A 23,468-nucleotide genomic window follows, 5' to 3' on the forward strand; every position below is an offset into this window, starting at 1 on the left:
AAATAGTCAGCCATGGGGATGATGAAGCAGTTGGAGTAGGTGAATTATTTTTAATGGAGTTGAATGGAATTGAATCTTCAATGAATTGCACATGGCGTGCAATATATATCCTCCCTGTTTTGATATCTAAGCATCGATAACCAAGGTGCATTCGGCTGTACCCTAGAAAAATACATGTAGTGGTCCTGGGTGCAAACTTATGGAAATTATAAGGTCTTAGGAGAGGATATGCTGCACAGCCGAATACTTTTAGAACTCCATAATTGGGTAAACATTTGTACAGGATCTGAAAGTAGAGACATTTGTAGAACTGGTGTGGGTAACCTGTTAATGAGATAAGTTGCTGTCTCAAAAGCATAGTTCCAAAACTGTAATGGTAGAGAGGCATGAGATAGGAGGGTGAGCCCAGTGTCAACTATATAGCGTATTTTGCGCTCTGCAGCGCCATTTTGTTCATGCGTATGTGGACAAGCTACTCTATGAACAATGCCACATTTATTGAGAAACTGGTTTAGTTTGCGAAACTCCCCACCCCAGTCAGATTGGAAAGCTTTTATGGGGCCTGAGAATTGCTTTTCTACCATTACTTTGAATTGTTCGAAAATGATGTGAAGTTGAGATCGACAAGAGAGAGGATAGTACCATGTAAACTTGGAATAATCATCAATAAAAATTATAAAATAAGTATGTGCAGTTGTGGAAGTGATTGGTGCAGGACCCCCAACTATCACTAAATACCAAGTCAAGAGGTACAGTACTTAGACTCCCAGTAAGTGGTAAAGAAATTTTATGTAATTTCCTAATGAAACATGATGAACATTTATTTGAAGAAGTAGATGAACATGGCAATGAGTGAGAGGAAAGCACTTTGCGAACAGTCCGATGTTGAGGATGGCCTAAACGAGCATGACAGGCCTCAGCATTCGGTTGAACATTACAATGAGCAGTGTTGGCCGAAGGAGGAGAAGAAAAATGGAAGCTAGATAACTGATAGAGACCGTCTTTAAGGGATCCTTGAAGCAGTGGCGCCTTTGTTACCTGATCCTTCACAACAAAATGAAACGGGTGAAACTCAAAGAAACAATTATTGTCTTTGGTAAAATGATGAACAGACAATAAATTCTTGGTGATTTTTGGAACATGGAGAATATTGCAGAAATTAAAGGATTTATTAGATGGAGAAAGAAGCTTAGAGGAACCAACTCTCCTAATAGGCAAACCAACACCGTTTCCTACATGCAATAAATTATTACCATTGTACCCAGATGATATCTGTAAATTGAAGAGATCGGGAGTAAAATGGTGCGTTGCTGCAGTGTCAGGGAACCACTCGGTCATAGAGGATGGTGGAGTGGGTAAGATTCCAGCCATGTTTGCAGTGGCGGAAGGAGCAGCATTGGAGGAATTCGAGTATCAAAAATAGCATCGACTCGCTGTATGATTGTATTTATTGCGGATCTGGCAACGGGTCTGCCGGAGAGATTTTTGATTGAACCCTCGATTATTTGTGGTGGTGCCATTCGCAGATGGGTAAGATGTGGCATGAGGCTGCTGGGTAGATTGAGGCTGCTGTGGCACTTGAAGTTGCTGTTGAGGAATGTGTGTGAGATTCGCTTCAAGTGGGGATTGTGCTGCACTCTTCAAGCATGCTCGTGGCTTAGTAATAGATGATGAAGGTCATGAAATGATACAGCCTCTGATTTTGTAGCCAAAGCTGCCACGATGTCGCTATAGTCTGATCCCAGATTGCGAAAACCTACAGCGTTGAGTTCCTCAATGGCCAGTGGCTGGTTTGCAGCAGCAAGCTGGTCAGAGATAATTTTCACCTCACGCAGATATGTAGAGATCGAGTTGTTTCCTTTAGAAGTATTCTGCAACTGCATGTGAAGTTGAAGGATACTTGTGCGGGATAGAGTTCCGAATGCCGTTTGGAGGGCATTCCATACATCAGCAGTGGTACCTAATCTGACAACATAGGGCAGAACCTCCGGCGTAAGAGAGGAGATAATCCAGCTGAGTACCAGCTGGTCTTTACGAACCCAATCAGAGAAGCATGGGTTTGTAACAATAATAGGAGCAGCAGCTGTTGCTGTTGCGGTGTTTCCCGTCTGAGTGGTTGTAGGGGAGGGGCAGACAAGGCTACCATCGATGAAGCCGATTAGGTCCTGGCTTCGAAGTAGGGGAATCAGTTGTGTCTTCCAGAGAAGGAAGTTATCACTACTGAGTTTAAGACTGAGGTGTTGATGCGTGCTGGGTGGATTGGTGGTGGATGATGAGATAGCGGAAGAGGATAATGAGGAAGACATTTCGTCCAGGAAACTTAATGGTCAGATGATACCATGAGAGAATACGAGAGTAGAGAGGAATCTCGCTTACCCTTCAGGTTGGATTGTGATTTCTTTTATAATATAATTCTGTTACAATAAGATAAGTATTATCTGTTTTACAATTTGAATTTAAAAGGAAGTTACAACAGAATTATTGGATAAGCTTTGAAGTGGTCAAAGCTTAATTTAAAATTTGAATTCCTATCTAATTCCTTAACAAAATGAATCCCCTTCCATGGGAAATTATATTCTTTTTTCCATTTTATAAGTCGGAGAAGGGTATTTTTTAAGAGAATGAACAAAACTTTCGGGGTTTGGACAATTGCGATTATATCACATATTGAGTTGTGCGGAAATTACCTCAGCTTGAAGCATCTCAGGTTGCGTTGATGCTCTCTGAGAATTCTGCGAGAAATTTCCAGTGGAGACAATGGGAAGCAACAGTCAAAGAATCAATGCCGAGGATGTGATTTCAAAGCTTAAGGACGATGGGGACTTCGTCAGCCTCACTTATTATCACTATTCGCCCTGTTAACGTAGCTGGGCAGGTGGCCTACGTTTCTCTCCTACACCCACCGCAATCAGATAAGAGGTAAGTCTGCAAATACATAGGTAATGTGTGTGCGTGCATGCTTTGTGGAGTTGTGCTCTGAAACTCCAGAGGTGGGTTTTGATATTATCTTTTCTCATCAGTCTGAGACATTGACCTAATTAAATGGAATCCTAAAAGAGCCCAACTAAAGAAAACATCTCAAATCAGTGAAGGTATTGTGGACCCCTTTTTTCCCCAACTTTGAATTTGTTTTTTATCAATTCTTTTTTTGATTATCATCTTTTCTTTCTTTTTTGATGAAAAGGAAAATTTGCCTTATCTTTTCTTTCTTGGTTATGCAGATTCAAAGATATTGATTGAGCAATCACTGTTGTGAATGGGATTTGAATTTTGTCTTGATTCCAGTTGGATTTCTTTACTTATCTCAAATATCTCTCTGCTTTTCCTTCTACTATTGTATGTAAATTTTGGTAGTTGGTAGATGGTTTCTTTGCTTATCCTTCATTTTTTTACCTTTTAGGGCATTGCTTGATTTGCTTGATTTGGATTCCCACGAAGGGTTATAATTGCATGTGTTTTTTTTCTCACGGAAAAATTGGTAGTTTTGGTTAGGAAAGATTAGAGTTTTTGTCTAAATCTGATGGGAATTCTTCAATCAGAAGTTGCCTTTGACAAAGTAAGTGGGGATGCAACTCTGGAATGTTTCACTCTATTTGAAAGGAATAATATACATTATTTGTTCACGATGAAACTTAATTGAACAAATGCAACTAAAATACATTCTTTGTCTGGTCGTACGGATGTCTGAAGACCATCTTTTTTGGGATTTTTATATGCTCTCCTTTTCCTCTTTCATTTTCTCTTTGATCCTAGGGTTTACATCCTAAAACCCTATGGCAGCACACACATACAATTTTATGTTGTTTTGTTTTTTATAATATAAATCTGTTTTCAACCAATTTTCATTCTAATACATTCATTGGTTTTATTTGCTTGCTTGGTGATGAACGAAATTGGTAGGTTTTAACTTCTTCTACCTTTGTTGCTTAGTTCCTTTGAAATAAAAAGAATTCCATTCTAATTTTGTTACTTATTTTCTTTGAAATCAACGAATTTCCATTCTAATGTGTTCTCTGTTGCTAGGGTCTCTCTGCTTCCTTCCTAGAATTTCTTTTTGCCTTTAAATCAACGAATTTCTTTTTGTCTTTAAGATGGTCGCACAAAATTGTAACAGGGATAAAGTAAACCAGTAATTAAGTTCAGTACTAAATTTCCTATGCTTGGAATTGAACTTGGTGATAATTTTCTATCTATGCAGCATGTGTAAATCTTAGAAGGGTCCTCCAAAGGCTGGAGTTTTGCTTGGGAATGGAGTTACAAATGGAACAGTCTCAATCAGGCATCCATCCGCATCAACTGAGGTTGATGAGTTCTGTTATGCCCTTGGTGGGAAGAATCCCTTCCACAAAATTTTAATCGTAAACAATGGAAAGGCAGAAATGAAGTTTTATGTGCAGTGTCAGGACAGGGGCCTATAAGACCTTCGAAACTGAGAAGGCAATCCTTTTAGTGGCCATTGGTACCCAGAGTCATGAGAATCAATGCTGAGCGTATCCGAATTGCTGATTAGTTTGTGGCAGTTCCTGGTGGGACCAACAATAACAACTATGCTAACTTGGAGCTCATTGTGGAGGTGAGTATTCATATTGCGTTTATTTTTTGTTTATTGATATCATAATTACTGAATTATGTTGAAAATAAATGAGGAGACAAGAAAAATTGAAGAGTGATGAATCTCTAATTGAGGTGTAAATGCCTTTTTTTTTTTTTTTTTTAACCCGAACTTCTCTGGGACCCGGGCCAGCCCCTAAATTTTATTACGACAAAAAAGAATAAAGAATACAGGGGGGGACGTCCCGCCTTACCCCAGCCCAAAGCAAATCAGCTCACACAAACAAAACTAAGCCCTAAGCTTTAAGGACCGGCAGGCCCTCTCTATCCTCCCTCACTATACATCGAAAGCCGCCTAGCGGCAAGTTATCTGGCTGGAAGGTTATGGAAGGAACACGCCTGCTTGGCCAACCAATCAGCAGCCCTATTGCTCTCCCTGTAAGCAAAAGCCACCATCGCCCTCGTTGCTTCAATCAGCTGGAGGATCTCATCGAACCAGTACCATCCCTGCCACAGGCTACACCTCTTATGATTTATCTGTCTAACCGTGGTATCCGAGTCTGAGTGAACAATCACATCCTTGTACCCCAGGTCATGGCATAAGCGAAGGCCGTCCAAAAAAAGGCTCTCAGCTCTGCAATAGCATTAGTGCACCTCCCATAGCTGTTAGAAAAGGCTGCCAGGACTGCTCCCTTATTGTTTCGGATGACCCCCCTCCCCCGAAACAGCGACTGAGGGGGGACACCAATAGACAGGGAAGGGCCGTGTGCCTTTGACCGGAGCTACCACTAGCTCAAACCACTGCTGAATCAGCCCATCCCTTGCAGACCCCCGTCTGCCAACCTTTGAAGGGAGCGGGAGCTCTTTCACCCACCTTCTAATGCATTCAATGATTGTGGCAGCAGTACGCCTAGACTCCCCATGCCTCCTGCTGTTCTTTTCTTTCCATAGCTCCCACACTATCAGAGCAGGCAGCAGCCCAGCTATGTAATCAGTTATGCACCGGAAGCTCGCCAACCCATGCCAAAGCGCTATCTGACTCCTAACGTCCTGACCTGGGTGAGGCACCATGTCAAATAGGCGAGAAAAGAAACCCCACACCTTTGCTGCAGTAACACCATCAACTAGGCTGTGATCTGTAGTTTCGCTCTGGGGGCTTCGGCAGCAGTAACATCGAGAAGCCAAAGGAATCCCTACAGTCATTAAGGTAACCTCCGTAGGAATCTTGCCATTCAGCAGCTGCCAAGAGAAGAAAGCCACCTTGGTTGGGAGAGAGGGGTTCCATATCCACTTTGCATAGGGAGCTACTGGCCCCACCGCCCTGATCTCATTCCAAACCAATTTGGTCGAAAAACAGCCATCACTTGTCGGTGTCCACACTAGTACATCAAGCCTGTCAGAGATGTGAAACTTTCCAAAGGCAATCGCCTGCTGGATGTCCTCATCATCAATGTGATCCAAGATGTCTTGCCTCCAAGAGCCATCCCCCTCAATGACATCTTTCACCCGCAGTTCTACATCAACCAGGAGGGCATTGTCCACTGCATCAATCAAAGGACCCGCCCCAGACCAGTTATCCAGCCAAAATAAGACCTCCCCAGTGCCAACCAGCCACCGAGACCTCTCCAGGATCATTCCCCTAAACGCCAGCACATTCCTCCAAGACCTAGAGCTCACCCCCTGTGGCTCAATCAGTACCACATGGAGACCCTTGAAGAACTTGGCCTTGAAAAAGCTGCTCCATAAGGAATGCTCCGTCAGCACCTGCCAAAGCCCCTTAAGCCTCAACGAGAGCCCAACCTCTTCTAGCAGCCTAACACCAAGGCCACCTTCCTCCTGCGGCTTACACGCCTTCTGCCAGCTAACCCAGTGCCTCCGCTTCCCCCATTCCGAGGTTCCCCAGAGAAAATCAGCAAAGATGCCATACAGCCTTCGCAACACAGCTTTAGGAGGATCCAGCGTGGCCAGGACATGGATAGGGATAGAGGAGAGGACATGCTTCAGCAGAGTAACCCGGCCCCCAGCAAAGAGGAGCTTACCCTTCCATCTTGCCACCTTGTTGCTGATTTTATCAACTAGACCATCAAAGAAGCTAATCTTGAGCCTACCACAGTGAAGAGGGGCCCCTAAATAAATGAGTGGAAGAGCCTTCTGATTAAAGTCAGTGACCGCTTCCACCACCCTAGCTTGGGCCGGCGTAGCCTTGTGTCCAACCACAAAACAGCTCTTCTGTTTATTGACAAGCTGGCCGGAAAAAACCTTCATATCTGTTGAGGAACCCCATGATCTGCTTAAGAGAGCTCTTGAGACCCCTGGAGAAGATGATGGTGTCGTCAGCAAATAGGCTATAAGAGATCCCTGGGCACCCTTTCGGCAACCTGAAGCAGGAGGCATGACCCTCAACAAATAACTCCTTGATTCCCCTGCTAAGCACCTCCTCTGCCAAAATGAACAACGTAGGCGACAAAGGATCCCCTTGTCGCACCCCCCTGGAAGATTTGAAGAAGCCTGACTGCCTGCCCCCAAGCACCACCGAGAACCAATAATTCTCGACTGTCCTCCTGACCAAATTGACCCACTCCCTACAGAACCCAAACTTCAAGAGCACACTCCACAGAAACTCCCACTCAAGCCGGTCATAGGCCTTGGCCATATCCAACTTAAGGATCACATTTCCCCCCCTCGCCTTCCTATTTAACTCGTGTGTAACCTCTTGCACCAAAGAAATGTTATCATGAATACATCTCCCCTGCACAAAAGCACCCTGCTCCTCCGCTACCAGGGTAGGCAGCAGACCTGCGAGTCTATAGAAGTCATAATCTTCGCAATTACTTTATAGGAGAAGTTGCACAGGCTAATAGGCCTCAAATCAGCCATCACCTCAGGGTTGTCCTTTTTTGGAATCAGGACCAAGTTGGCAGCAGTGTTGCTCTTAGGGAGAGATCCACCTGCAAAAAATTCTTGTACCGCAGCCTACACATCAGCTCCCACCACCTCCCAGCAGGCCGTGAAGAAATAGCCCGAGAACCCATCAGGCCCAGGTGTACTGTCTGCAGACAAAGCAAAGACAACACCCTTAACTTCCTCCAAGGACCGGGCCTCCAGCAGAGCCACATTATCAGCCTCGGACACCACTGCAGGGATCACCGATAACAACCACTCATCCACCATACAGCCCTGTGAGGTAAAAAATGCCTGAAAAATATCGCACGGCCTCTTCTTGTACCCCCTCCACATCGGAGATCCACTCGCCATTGGCCCCTCTGATGTGCTCCACACAAGCAATCCTCCTCTTAACATTGACCATCGAATGGAAGAACTTTGTATTGCGGTCCCCCTCCCTAAGCCAGTAAACCCTGGACTTCTGCCTCTAGAAGATCTCCTCCTGCAACAGCACCTCCTGGAGAGTATCCCTAGCCATCCCCAGAGCTGCCCTGGTCGTCGCATCATCCCGCGAGTCAAAGTCAGTTTCAGCTCTACACACCGCATCCTCTGCATCCCTAACATGTTGATGTATGTTGCCAAACAACTCCCTGTTCCAGCTACAGAGGGCAGAGCGAAGCCCTTTAAGCTTCAAGAAAAGTACATTCAAGGCAGACCCCAGCACCGGCTTATCCCAATGCTCCTTCACAAACGAAAGAAACTCAGGGTGTTGGAGCCACATCTGTTGGAACTTGAATCTTGACGAAGGACGGCGCCCTTCCACACCAAATGAGAGGCTAAGAGGCGCATGGTCAGAGCAAATCCTGCTAAAGTGAGTCACTGAGCACCTGGTAAACACATTCGCCCACTCTGCATTCACCAAAAATCTGTCCAGCCGAGCCATCACCCTACCTGCACCATTCTGGTTGTTGGACCAGGTGAACATATTTTCAACATACCCTGCATCTATAAGAGCCGCCCTATTAACGAAGCCTCCAAAGTCCTCCAACGAGAGAGAGCAAGCTGGCCTCCCACCCACCATTTCTAGCAGTGCCACAACAACATTAAAGTCACTCCCTACCGCCCAAGGAGTGGAAACAGACCGGGAGAACTCCTCAAGCCTCTCCCACAGGACCCTCCTCTCCATCCTCTCACAAAATCCATGCACAAAAGAAATGAGAAAGAAACCTGCGCTGCCCCCACACACTCCAAGGTCACAAACTGGTCGCCTTCTTCCACCATACAAGCCTGCACCGAAGCCCTCCAAAAAACCCAAGGCCTGTTCGAACAGAGTATAGAGTCCAAACCGATCCTCCTCCTAACCACATGCGCCTTTGCAGCTTGAGCCTTTGGTTCAGCCACCGCCACCAAATCCACCTTATTAGCTCTAACAAGAGCTTTCAATTACCTATATGTAGGCTTATTTCCAACCCCCCTTGCATTCCAATATATGCAATTCATTGTTCAAAGTTTAACGCTGCTACTGCCGATCTCATCGATCTCGTGACCCTTCTTTACGACCCATCTCTGTTCCTCCTTCCCGCTGCAGCCTTCTTCATTTTCTTGTGCTTATGGACCAAGGCTGCACCAAGGCAAGGGGCCCTCGGCTACAAACGCCTTCTGCCACGATGACCCCCCTGAACAGCCCCTGCTTGAGCCACTGGCAGTCTGGCACTATCACTGGGCTTGGAATAACGGCCAAACGCGATTCAGCCAGTCTCTCCACCAACCTGTTCACCCTCCTTGTAAGAGAGGCGTTAAACGCCCTAAGGCTTTCCATCATCTCCATACGATTTGCCACTACTGGTGTAGCGCTTGGTACCTGTCAGTCATCTTTCGAACCTGCTGGGGCAGCACTATTAACAAAAAAGGCTGGCCTGTCACCCACCACCGAGGCCGCTCTTGGCTACCTCCATTCTTGGCTAGACACCTCGCCCCCACCGCCAGCCTCTTCCGGAGCATCCAAAGGCACCACCGCTCTACTCTCCACGACAGCCATCGCCTGCGGCCCTACCGCCGGGACATTAGGCTCTGTTAAAGCTGTATCAACACTAGGAATGGCATCGCCTGCCTCCCCACCTGTAAGGCCCACTTGTTCATCAAGAGGTGCCCCCACTCCTCCACCATCAACATTTTCAGGTGCCTGGGTTTCCACTGAGCCTGCTGCCAAAGGCCTCCAACAACCCGTCCCCTTGCGCGAGGGCCTGCTTTGCTGCCGTCCTGGGCTTCCCACATCCTTACGGCCAGCACCAGCAGACGTGCCTTCTCCACGAGGAATGAAGACACCATTGCCATTTCTCCCCTCCTTTACGACCGTCATTGCTCAGCCCCTATTGGAATCGATGCCGCTGCAACATCCGACCTCCGACGCTGCGACTTCCTGCACAACTCCTTCGAATGGCCAATCTTCGAACACTGGCTGCAATAAAGGGGCAACTTCTCATACACCATAGACTGGTGGAAGCCACTGTCGCCACACAGCCTACCCAAATCTTCGCCGACAACTGCACACGCAGGTCAACCTCAATACAAACACGAGCTGCCATTGTGCAAGTGCAATTAGCAGTCTCGCCATCCACCTTTAAAACCCTGCCTACAGCCCCTACGATCGACAATAAGTAGTTCCCCTGATACAAGTTCACCGGCAGCCCCGGCAGCGAAATCCATACAGGCACAAAGGGGGATTCCCAACCAGAAACAAAGTCTGATGTCCACTTCATAAAACAGAACAGAAACCCTTGAATATGCATCTGCTCTTTCATCCACACCTTGACGAAGTTTGCCGGAACAGCGAAGCGCAACAGGACATGTCGAGGGCCCAACGTCGACACCACCACGTCCCCTTGCAGGTGCAACACCTTTCGAATGCTCTCCTTGATGACAAATAGCGACGGCTTGCCGTAGTTGTACTTCGCGATGAGAGAAGTCGCAAACGTCATTTTCGATCGAACAAGTTCTTCTTTGGAGAAGAAGATCGCAGGACAACCATAATGAGAAGAAGCCTTCTTAATCTCCACCTCCACTGTTGGAAGCGACAAAGAGCGAGACACGACAGCAGCAAAAGAGGGTGCCCCACCACCAGTAATCCCATGGCGTTGTTGGGGATCGGGGGGCAGGATATCCCTGGTGGGATCCTCCATCGCCAAACCCACGGGAAAGTCGAAGCTAAACCTGCGCCATCAGAGCCAAACCTGCGCACCCCTCCTCATCTCAACTTCCACTATTAATTGAGGTGTAAATGCCTTATTTAGCAAATTTTGATAATAATTTGTTTATTATTTGAACTTTAAATGGTTAGGAAACTCAAACTAGAAGATCTAAAGAATTAAACTAGCAAAAGGTTGATGAAATCATAAATTAGAAAAAGTAACTTCAGTCCATTAGTCAGGGGAGCTATTTCTTACAGGATAGATGATGGGTCCCAGACCTACCTTTGGCTCGACAACTGGCATCCTTCAGGTGTCCTTGCCTCCATTGTCAGCCCCCGTGCCATATCTGCTTCCGGCCTGGACAGATTTACCCTTGTGGCTTCCATTATCACCAGTGGCTCGTGGTCCCCCCCTCCCTCCCCCCCGCCCCTTGCAGATCTGTGGAGCTCCCTCCCCCCTATCCCCCCCGGGCACAGAGGAAGAGGTGACACCATCTTGTGGCTCCCCTCCACCTCTGGCACTTTCAGCTCCCACTCCGCTTGGGACTTGGTTAGACAAAGAGGGACACCTTGTCCTTGGCACAAAGTGGTTTGGTTCAAAGGGCACATCCCTTAGCAGAGCTTCACCACTTGGCGTGCCCTAGGTAATTGCCTTCCAACCCAAGCTTTTCTCATCCATCGTCACATGCAAGTCTCCACCAGCTGCTGCCTTTGTTGGAATGGGCATGAAGATACAGACCATCTGTTCTTCTCTTGCCCCTTTGATGCCTCCATCTGGAACCGGGTTCTTCGTTACTGCTGGCCTGCTCGGAGAACTCCCCTCTCCCTTCCTCATGAATGGGTTTGGATTGATATGACTTTTGGTGGTAATTCGATTTGTGACATGGTTGGCAAGCTTGCCTTTTGTGCTACTATTTCCCACATTTGGATGGAACATAACCTTAGAAGATGGACATCCAACTCCCGTTCTTACGACAAGATTAGGAAGGCCATCTTCTTTGATGTTTCTTCTAAAGCTCATTCCCTCCCCCTGGGTAGTGTTTTGGATACCCCAAGGAACAGGTTGATTGTTGTCTCCTGGGGTCTCCCTACCGCCATTCTTCGCCCTAGCTAGTCTTTGGCTTCGGTTTGTTGGCCCTCGGGCTTGTATATTCCCCCCCTCCTTTCTTCGTAATTTAAATTTTTATTCATCCAAAAAAAAAAAACTTCAGTCCATTACTGCACAAGCACAATCTGGCAAAATTAACCCATCTATGATTTTCCACCCCAGTTCTGGTCCAGTAAACCTGTTTTATATTTTAGTTTGCTTGCTCTATGCATTTTCTTTAGATGGCAGAGATAACACATGTTAATGCGGTTTGGCCTGGTTGGGGCCATGCATCAGAGAACCCCGAGCTGCAAGAGATGCACAGAATTCAAAGGGCATGATATTCCTGGGGCCACCTGCTGCATCAATGGGAGCATTGGGAGATAAGATTGGTTCGTCACTAATTGCTTAAGCAGTAGGAGTACTAACACTTCCATTTAGTGGATCTCATGTAAGTCTTATTTCTTATTTGCTGTTTTGTTCTAATTCTTCATTTATGCGAGGTATTCAGAGTTCAATTCTTTAAAATTTCTTCTTCCAGGTGAACATTCCTCTAGAGAGTTGCTTGGGTTCCATCCCTGATGATATCTACTGGGAAGCATGTGTATATACAACAGAGGAGGCAGTGCCTAGCTGCCAGGTAGTGGGTTACTCTGCAATGATCAAGGCATATTGGGGTGGTGGCGGTAATGGCATAAGAAAGGTTTCTCTCATACTTATATAGGGACTTTCCATGTAGGATGAATCTACTTGAAATCATGCTCAAGTACCATATATTAAATCATGTTAATTGTAATGCAAATGTGAGTTTTCCAGGGCACATGGGCCTACTACTCATCTTTGAACTAACACTTTTTATTCACTTTTAACCATTCAGGTTCATAATGATGATGAAGTCAAAGCATTGGTCAAGCAAGTTCCGGGTGAGGTTCCTGGTTCTCCAATATTTATAATGAAGGTTGCTTCCCAGGTGAGACCAACTTCAATTCCCACCTGAGCAATGAAAGAATTCTTTTCCCCTGTAATTTGGATGGAAATTTTATGTTGATGATAACTGGTTCCCTCAGAGCCAGCATTTAGAAGTCCGGTTACTTTGTGATCAATATGGCAACATTGCAGCTTTACATTGTCGTGATTGTAGTGTTTAGAGGCGACACCAACAGGTAAATTCTTCCCTCGATTCTTGCCAAGTGACTTTCTTCTTGATTTATTGGTACAAGCATGCTGTCATAAGAATATATGGTTTCTTTTATTTTAATTCCAAGCATCCTTATGAGCTTACTGTCATTGAAATGTGTTGATACAATATTTTATGTCAAATAGGTCATTGAGGAGACTAGGAGAGTCCGATTACAGTAGCACCTCTAGAAACAGTTAAGGAGCTGGAGCTGGTAGCTAGAAGGCAAGCTAAGTGCGTGAATTATATTTGTGCTGCTATTGTTGAGTATCTATATAGTATGGACACTGGCGAGCACTATTTCTTAGAACTCAACCCTCGATTACAGGTTAATGGTTCTTTGTGTTCTGTTTTCAATAGAAATTAGTCCATCTTTTGTGCTATGTATCTTTGAAACAAAAAGAGCAGATTACATTTTGTTGGTGGAACTTGGAAGTGATTGATCTGACCATATCTTTACATTATTGCATTTCTCGGACTACTCTTAGTGAACTAGCTATTAAAATGCATGCTTCAAGTCCCTTTTTATTTTGAATTGAGAATTGAAACCAGTTGTAAGGTTATTTAGGAAAATGAAGTTTAGATCGAATCCCTTTATAATATCACCAATATTCAGGTCTGAAGTCATGCATATTGCTTTCCTTGATCCTTTATTCTATTAACCCTTTTCCTTTTATCTTTAAACACCAGAGGTTAGGTGGGGGTGGGGGTAATAAGAGGATACTAACAGCAGATTTTTTTTGGAAAAGAGCTTATATTAGGCATGTGCAGTTGCTTAAAAGAACTTATATAGTCATTGCTATCGATCCATCTTCAATTGATAATTTTTATTCTCATGCTTCTTTTAAAGATCTCAGCAGCATACGTTTTCTTAATTTATTATTCCAACCCAACTAGAAAGCAAGGTGGTGGGGATACTGGCATGAAGTTCGTGTACAAACTGGTGAACACACTCTCTCTCTTTCTCTCTGCATTCATATCAAGCAAAGTCATTACTGTAAGATAAAGCAACACAACCAGGTAAGTCATTAAGATAAATCCCCTTCCATGGGAAACTATATTCTTTTTTCCATTTTTATATGTGAGAGAAGGGTATTTTTTAAGAGAATGAACAAAACTTTCGGGGTTTGGACAATTGGGATTATATCTCATATTGAGTTTTGCGGAAATTACCTCAGCTTGAAGCATCTCACGTTGTGTTGATGCACTGAGAATTCTGCGAGAAATTTCCATTGGAGACAATGGGAAGCAACAGTCAAAGAATCAACGCCGAGGATGTTATTTCAAAGCTTAAGGATGATGGGGACTTCGACTGCTTCACTTATTATCACTATTTGCCCTGTTAGCGTGGCTGGGCAGGTAGCCTACGTTTCTCCTGCACCCACCGCAATAAGATACGAGGTAAGTCTGCAAATACATAGGTAATGTGTGTGCGCGCATGCTTTGTGGAGTTATGCTCTGCAACTCCAGAGGTGGGTTTTGACATTTTCTTTTCTCATCAGTCTTAGACATTGACCTAATTAAATGGAATCCTAAAGTGCCCAACTAAAGAAAACATCTCAAATCAGTGAAGGTATTGTGGACCCCCTTTTTTCCCCTTCTTTGAATTTGTTTTTTATCAATTCTTTTTTTTATTATCATCTTTTCTTTCTTTCTTTTTTCTTTATTGATGAAAAGGAAAATTTGCCTTATCTTTTCTTTCTTGGTTATGCAGATTCGAACATATTGATTGAGCAATCACTATTGTGAATGGGATTTGAGTTTTGTCTTGATTCCAGTTGGATTTCTTCACTTATCTCAAATATCTCTCTACTTTTCCTTCTACTCTTGTTTGTAAATTTTAGTGGTTGGTAGATGGTTTCTTTGCTTATCCTTCATTTTTTTACCTTTTTGGGCATTGCTTGATTTGCTTGATTTGGATTCCCAAGAAGGATTATAATTGCATGTGTTATTTTTCTCCCGGAAAAATTGGTGATTTTGGTTAGGAAAGAACAGAGTTTTTGTCTAAATCAGATGGGAATTCTTCAATCAGAAGTTGCCTTTGACAAAGTAAGTGGGGATGCATTTTCTGGAATGTTTCACTCTATTGCAAAGGAATAATACACATTATTTGTTCACGAGAAACTTAATTGAACCAATGCAAGTAAAATACATTCTTTGTCTGGTTGTATGGATGTCTGAAAACCATCTTTTTGGGGATTTTTATATGCTCTCCTTTTCCTCTTTCATTTTCTCTTTGATCCTAGGGTGTAGATCCTGAAACCCTATGGCAGCACACACATGCAATTTTATGTAAATCCATTTTTGACCAATTTTCATTCTAATACATTCATAGGTTTTATTTGCTTGCTTGGTGATCAACGAAATTGGTAGTTTTAACTTCTTCTACCTTTGTGCTTAGTTCCTTTGAAATAAAAAGAACTCCATTCTAATTCTGGTACTTATGTTCCTTTGAAATCAATGAATTTCCATTTTAATGCATTCTCTGTTGCTGGGGTCTCTCTACTTCCTTCCTAGTATTTCTTTTTGTCTTTAAATCAACGAATTTCTTTTTGTCTTTAAGATGGTCGCACACAATTGTAACGGGGATAAAGTAAACCAGTAATTAAGTTCAGTACTAAATTTCCTATCCTTGGAATTGAACTTGGTGATAATTTTCTGTCTGTGCAGCATTTGTAAATCTCAGAAGGGTCCTCCAATGGCTGGAGTTTTGCGTGGGAATGGAGTTTTAAATGGAACAGTCTCAATCAGGCCTCCATCCGCATCAACTGAGGTTGATGAGTTCTGTTATGCCCTTCGTGGGAAGAATCCCATCCACAAAATTTTAATCGCAAACAATGGAATGGCAGCGGTGAAGTTTATGTGCAGTGTCAGGACATGAGCCTATAAGCCCTTCGAAACTGAGAAGGCAATCCTTTTGGTGGCCACGGCTACCCCAAAGTCATGAGAACCAATGCTGAGCACATCCGAATTGCTGATCAGTTTTTGGAAGTTCCTGGTTGGACCAACAATAACAACTATGCTAATGAGCAACTCATTATGGTGGTGTGTATTCATATTGCGTTTATTTTCTGTTTATTAATATCATAATTACTGAATTATGTTGAAAATAAATGAGGAGACAAGAAAAATTGAAGAGTGATGAATCTCTAACTGAGGTGTAAATGTCTTGTTTGGCAAATTTTGATAATAATTTATTTGCTATTTGAACTTCAAATGGTTAGGAAACTCTCACTAGAAGACCTAAAGAATTAAATTAGCAAAAGGTTGATGAAATCATAAATAAGAAAAAGTAACTTCAGTCCATTACATTAAGCCACATTAGGTCACATCAAGTCATAAAAAATGTCCGATCTTCCTTGAGAGAACCTCCATGTCCGACTTTCCAGGGGTGGTGCCGACCGTAGCCAACCAGGGATTCCCTCCTCCCCACCCCTGAACCTCGACCTTGGACCTCTCTCTTCCCTTCCCAAAACCCCCAATCTCGCGATGGCTTCCCCCTACATTTTGTCCCTCCCACCTTCATTAGTGGCTCCAAGGCAGCCTATTACGAAGCTGATCTCCTTCTCCATGAAGCTAAGAAATGGGACAATTGCTTAGTGGGGCACTTTATGGGAACCCGACCCCACTTCCCCCTTATGAAAGCCTCTCTTACCAAGCAATGGAAAACAAAGGGCTCCTTCGAAACTTACCTGCTCGACAATGGCCTTTTTATCTTTATGTTTGCTGAAGTCGAAGACAAAGGTAGAGTTTTGGCTAGTGGCCCCTGGAATGTTGGAAGAAAACCTCTCTTTTTACGGCATTGGCACCGATATCTTCAGATGCATAGGCTCGATCTCAGTTCTCTTCCTCTCTGGATCTCTTTCCCTGGGCTCCCCTTGCATTTTTGGTTTAAGGAAGGTCTGAGCGTGATTGGCTCAGTCCTTGGAAATCCACTATACTTTGATGGCAAAACAAAGGTCCAAGATCGTCTCGCCTTCGCCAGAATCTGCGTGGAAGTTTCAGATTCCCCCCTGCCAGCTTCCATTCTTGTTGTTGATGACGAAGGGTTCTCCTTCCACCAGGCTGTCTGCTACGATTGGACCCCTCCTCAGTGCTTTTCTTGCATGGTCTTTGGCCATCTGACCAAAGAATGCCCTCCTGCTAGGAGAGAAGCCTTAGATGATGTTTCCTCTGCTATGCCATCTGCCATCGAAGGTCTCAGCCCTAACTTGGATCTAAGCAACCCCCCAGTCGAAGTCCATGTTTCTCCTACGGCAGCCCCTGATCAACGCAACCCAGTCGAAACCCTGTCTCTCTTACGGAAGTCCCTAAGCAGTGCAGCCTAGCCAAAGTCTCTGATCATTGCTATCCAGTTGAAGCCGCCGCTTCTCTTCAGGCAGCCTCTGAGCTGAGGAGCCCCAGTCGTGGCCGGAGAAGAAACCGCCATTCGAGAAATTGCCAGAGGGATCTCCCAGCATCGACATCTCCCCGCCATCCTTACCATGTTGAACAAATGGTCCCCCCTGACATCGCTTGTTCCAATCATTTCTCTCTCCTATGTGATGCAGCTTTCCCCTCCCCCGGTGAGCTGGCCTCTCTGCCTATGTCAGTCTCCACTGTCCCTGCTTCTGTTGCCCATGCTATGCCTCAGCCTGTCGCTCCTCTGATCCCTTCCCTAAAATCACTCCCCTCTCACCTTGGGATATCCTCTTTTCTCAAATCGGTAACTAAGAGTTTTACCCCCCTTTTGCCTTCTATCTCCTTGATTCTCCCCTCCTTCGTGGTGGGCTTCCCGGTTTTGATCCCCTCTATAGCCCATCCCACTACTGGTCCTTGTCGGGTCAGCCCATCAGGTGCTAATGGGCTAGCTCCCTCTTCCATTCCCTTTTCCTCTTCGACCCAGCCAACCCCTTGCTCCTCTCTCCCTGGCCCATCTAGTTCTAATGGGCCAGTCCCCCCTCCTCTCTCAACCATTATTTCTACCCAGCCTCCCCTCCTTGCTGTCTCCCTTTATCCCCTCGTTTTCGGTCGTTGAAACCCCAACTCCCCTCCTTTCCCTAAGAAGCGTCCCTACCTTTCTTACTCCCTGCCTGCCCCGGAGTTGCATTCGCCGCTCAATTCAGATTTCAGAAACTTTGCTCTAAGTGGTGAGCCGATTGACCCGGGTTATCTAGTGCTTGGAATTGCCCAACTATTGCTCTTTGCGAGCTGGCCTTGGTTCTTTGGTTCCCTGTCTTATCTTCCAAATTTTATATTTTTGAGTTTTTATTTGGGTTGTGCTTTGGCCTTTGTCTTGTCCTTGCTCTTGGTAGTGATTAGTGTCGGCTTTGCTTGTATCCTTCCCCCCCCCCCTCTCTTTCTCCTTTTGGTAGTAGAAAAAACTTCAGTCCATTAGTGCACAAGCACAATCTGGCAAAATTAACCATCTATGATTTTCCACCTCAGTTCTGGTTTTTGTTAACTATGGTTCTTGCTAGGTTGCTGAGTAGCATTTGTTCTCATTTGATTTCTCTTCCTTTCAGGGTTTAATTGGTTAAATTAAATTCTGAACTTCAGTAAACCTGTTTTATATTTTAGTATGCTTGCTTTAAGCATTTTCTGATCTTTAGATGGCAGAGATAACACATGTTAATGCGGTTTAGCCTGGTTGGGGCCATGCATCAGAGAACCCCTGGCTGCCAGAGATGCACCGAATTCAAAGGGCATGATATTCCTGGGGCCACCTGCTGCATCAATGGGAGCATTGGGAGAGAAGATTGGTTCGTCACTAATTGCTTAAGCAGCAGGAGTACCAACACTTCCATTGAGTGGATCTCATGTATGTCTTATTTCTTATTTGCTGTTTTGTTCTAATTCTTCATTCGTACAAGGTATTAAGAGTTCAATGCTCTAAAATTTCCTCTTCGAGGTAAACATTCCTCTAGAGAGTTGCTTGGATTCCATCCCTGATGATATCTACCGGGAAGCATGTGTATATACAACAGAGGAGGCAGTGGCTAGCTGCCAGGTAGTGGGTTACCCTGCAATGATCAAGGCATCTTGGGGAGGTGGCAGTAATGGCATAAGAAAGGTTTCTCTCATACTTATATAGGGACTTTCCATGTAGGATGAATCTACTTGATATCTTGATCAAGCACCATATATTAAAAGAATCATGTTAATTGTAATGCAAATGTGAGTTTTCCAGGGCACATGGGCCTACTACTCATTTTTGAACTAACACTTTTTATTCACTTTTAACCATTCAGGTTCATAATAATGATGAAGTCAAGGCATTGGTCAAGCAAGTTCAGGGTGAGGTTCCTGGTTCTCTAATATTTATAATGAAGGTTGCTTCCCAGGTGAGATCAACTTCAATTCCCACCTGAGCAATGAAAGAATTCTTTTCCCCTGTAATTTGGATGGAAATTTTATGTTGATGATAATTTTGGTTTCCTTAGAGCCTTCTTCCCTAGATACTTGCCAAGTGACTTTCTTCTTGATTTATTGGTACAAACATGCTCTCATAAGAATATGGGGTTTGTTTTATTTTAATTCCAAGCATCCTTATGAGCTTACTGTCATTGAAATGTGTTGATACAGTATTTTATGTCGAATAGGTCATTGAGGAGGGTCCGATTAGAGTAGCGCCTCTAGAAACAGTGAAGGAGCTGGAGCAGGCAGATAGAAGGCAAGCTAAGTGCGTGAATTATATTTGTGCTGCTATTGTTGAGTATCTATATAGTATGGACACTGGCGAGCACTATTTCTTAGAACTCAACCATCGATTACAGGTTAATGGTTCTTTGTGTTCTGTTTTCAATAAAAATTAGTCCATCTTTTGTGCTATATATCTTTGAAACAATAAGAGCAGATTACATTTTGTTGGTGGAACTTGGAAGTGATTACTCTGACCATATCTTTACATTATTACATTTCTCAGACTACACTTAGTGAACTAGCTAATACAATGCATGCTTCAAGTCCCTTTTTATTTTGAATTGAGAATTGAAACCAGTTGAAAGGTTATGTGGGAAAATGAAGAGTAGATCGAATCCATTGATAATATCACCAATATTCAGGTCTGAAGTCATGCATATTGCTTTCCTTGGTCCTTTTATTCTGTTAACCCTTTTCCTTTTATCTTTAAACACCAGAGGTTAGGTGGGGGCGGGGGTAATAAGAGGATATTAACAGCAGTTTTTCTTTTGGTAAAGACCTTATCTATCAATCCATCTTCAATTGATAATTTTTATTCTCTTACTTCTTTTAAAAGATCTCAGCAGCATATGTTTTTTTAAATTATTATTCCAACCCAACTAGAAAGCAAGGTGGTAGGGACAACGGCATGAAGTTCCTGTACAAACTGGTGAACACACTCTCTCTCGCTTTCTTTTTGCATTCATATCAAGCAAGGTCATTACTGTAAGATAAAACAACACTACTACATAAGTCATTATGGTTACTCTATTCATGCATTTAGAGTACCCATAATCAAAGTGCATCCTCGAATAATTGAAATTAACACTGCATAAATTTTATAATAATAAGGAGTTGGTAGCCCAATAACAAAAGAAATGGGGTAGGAGAAGATATAAACAGCGGAAAGAAATTAAATCGTGCCAATTGGGTGGAAGCTTCGGTCCCTTAACAGCATATACCCATAAACAGGTAGCAAATTCAAATGGTATGGTCCCCCCTCTCATTTTCCTTCCGGTATGACCTGTACCAAGTTTACTTGGTAGCTAAAATAATTGTCTAGGAACAACAATATTAAAAAATTATAGCCTTTAGGCAGTGAGTTCTTACATTCACTAGCACTCCTTAAGGCCTCTGCTCCTACTCAGTGAATAGTTCAACACTTCTGTCCAAAAGGAAGTAACAGGACAGATGCTCATGATTATACGACTAAATGAGCAACTTAATTTGGATTTAGAAGATTTTCAATGTGTGATACTTAAATGAAGGTTTCCATCTTCAAACCATAACAAACTGTTGAGTTATGTAACCCGATAAGGGTATTTTTGGGTTTTTTCCCTTGTTTATTCCTTCTTATTAACATAGTTGGCTGTACATGGACATTCTTGTAATTCTGCCTTAATATTGAAAGATATAAATGAAGTGGCTGAGTGAACAAACTAGTCACTTGAGCCATTCTCCTAGATTCTGTCTTGCTAACATGGTATCAGAGCTAAACCCTAAAACCGTATTCTGATCTTAGTCCAAAAACCCACCTCCTTCCTTCCATTCTCCTTATTCTTTTCATTTAAATTCTCCTTTTCCCTTATCATTTTTCATGTCTTTTCTTATTAGTTTCTCATATTCTTAATACCCTTGGTTGTAATTTGTTTTAGATTTTTCTTAGGATATAAAAATTAAAAATTCCCTTTCTGTTTTAGGAAAGTGTTGATTGCCCTTCCATTCCACATCTCTCTCTCTCTATCTTAGCTATCTCTCTTTTATTCTCGTATTTCTAATTCTCTCTCTCTTCTCTTCTCTTCTCAACCTTAATTAGTAAGAAATGTAAAATGAATCTCCTTCCATGGGAAACTATATTCTTTTTTCTATTTTTATAAGTGAGAGTGTGAAAACCCGCAAAAAAAAAAAAAAAAAAAATTTTAACTTTTGGAACCCGAGTGATTTCAGATTTTGGTTCAATATTTCCCATGCTAACCTCAAGCTATGGGCAGCATCACATCTTTTTCCTGTGCTTGGCATGCTGGTTTGATGGCCTGCGAAGCCTCTCTTTGTCTTAGGCCGAATCCCAGGTAAGAATCCCATTTTATATGTATATATGTTGTATTTTTAATTAATTAGTGTATTAGGGGCAGAATAGTAATTTTTACCTTGTGGGACCCCGCACCAGAGCTACCTGTGTCGGGTCTGCTAGCTGGACAGGCTGCAGGACCTCCCCCTTAGTTAAACTCAATGTAAGTATAATTTAAAATATATTTATATAACGTTTTGTACAACCAAATAGAGTTAGAAGGGTATTTTAGTAAAATTGCCTTTGTGGGACCCAGTTCCCCAGTGGGGAATGTAATTCCGGACAGTTACCCGTATCCGGATCATCCCTGATGTCGCATGACATCATTCTGTAGCTGGAATAAGGTAATAAATACAAAAGAATCAATTTTAGAAATAATTTATGATCAAATGACCATTCTGCCCCTTAGTGCTTAAGTTTCTATAAATATAACCCTCTTTACACTATTCATTATTCACCAACAAAGAGAAGAGGAACCAGAATCGTTCCAGCTTGGAGAAGGAAGAAAGAAAAGGGAAAAGAGAAGAGAAGAAGAGGGATTAGAGGCTGTTCTTGAAGGCTTATCTCTTGCACCTAATTTCGGGCTTAAAGCTTCCATTAGAAGGCTGCAATTACAATTTCAGGTAAGCCTTGGTGAATCCCTTGCTGTAATTACCTTCTTTTCCTTAAAATTTCTTCTAAATCTACCCTAAGTTCATCCTAGTATAGCCTAGGTGCTGTCCAAGTAAATACCTGCCATTAAAGCTCTAATTTGAGCTTGACTTTTATAGATTTTACTATTTATAATGTTGTCCTGCTGCCATCTAGGTTCAGTTATGCCTGAATCTCCATGGCAGTACCTCTAATAAGCCCAATTTCTGCTCCCAGTAACTAGTCCATGAACCCTAGCTAAGAAATTTAGGTTTAATTGAAGAAATTTCTAAATTAACTAACTAATTATGAAATTGGAACCCAAAATAGATTGACCCACCTTGAATTAATGTTAAAACTCCTAATTTAGGCCATACATGCAAAGATCTGACCAATTGAAGCAAAACCCCCAAATTCGGACATCGACCGGATCTTGCCGCAGCCGGGGCGGTTGACCGGCTCCCTGAAGTCTGCATCCGGCTCCCCCATTTTTGTGCCCTTATGACCTAGACCCCTTAGGACTTGACCTTGGCCCATCCCAGAACCTATTGCATGGTGTTTGGTAGGTTGTTTAGGGTTGTTTCTACTGTTTTCTAGTCGGTTTGTTGGATTGTTGGTGGGTAACTGACCTAGGATTCCTTCTATAACTAATCTATAATATTCTTGTCTCATATTTAGGACTGTCTTGGTTTGTTCTTGCCTGCCTATTGGAGTTTATTCACCTAGGCTAGCTACAACTACAAGTAAGGGGACCTTGACCTTAATTTAAGTGTGTTTATGATTTTAATTTCACTGTTATGCTAAATGCCATGTCATGCATCATTACAAATATACTGATGCATATAGTTTTCTAGCTTATGATTTAATGCATTAGAATGCATGTGAATTAGGCTGCACATTGGCATACCGCATTGCACTGCATTGATATTTTTATTATGTGGAAATTGTTGAAGGCGGAAATCAGTACTCTATAACTCAATCCATGCTTGTATCATCATAATTAGACTGCACTAGGTTAGGTTGATATTCATTACCCAGTACTGCGCCCCTTACCAACAGGGGGAAAGGTGTTGGACAACCCGTGGCAGAGACCGATGTGTTAGTTCCGGGATGCCATCTTCTGTCCCATGTTAGCGGGTCCCTAATTCCGCTATGGGAATAAACAGACAGGGTTGGTCATTTAGGGGTCTGTCGGGGTCCGATGTGTTATTTTCGGAACTGGCGG

The 23,468-nt window shown here is 43.3% G+C and overlaps 2 pseudogenes; both read left to right on the plus strand.

Moving 5' to 3' along the window:
• Nucleotides 1–2,815: 2,815 nt before the first annotated feature.
• Nucleotides 2,816–13,252, plus strand: LOC122647580 (annotated as a pseudogene).
• Nucleotides 13,253–14,184: 932 nt separating this feature from the next.
• On the plus strand, nt 14,185–19,263 carry LOC122647582 (annotated as a pseudogene).
• The last annotated feature ends 4,205 nt before the right edge of the window (nt 19,264–23,468 follow it).

The sequence above is a fragment of the Telopea speciosissima genome, unplaced genomic scaffold (genome assembly GCF_018873765.1).
Source record: "Telopea speciosissima isolate NSW1024214 ecotype Mountain lineage unplaced genomic scaffold, Tspe_v1 Tspe_v1.0079, whole genome shotgun sequence".
Lineage (NCBI taxonomy): Eukaryota > Viridiplantae > Streptophyta > Magnoliopsida > Proteales > Proteaceae > Telopea > Telopea speciosissima.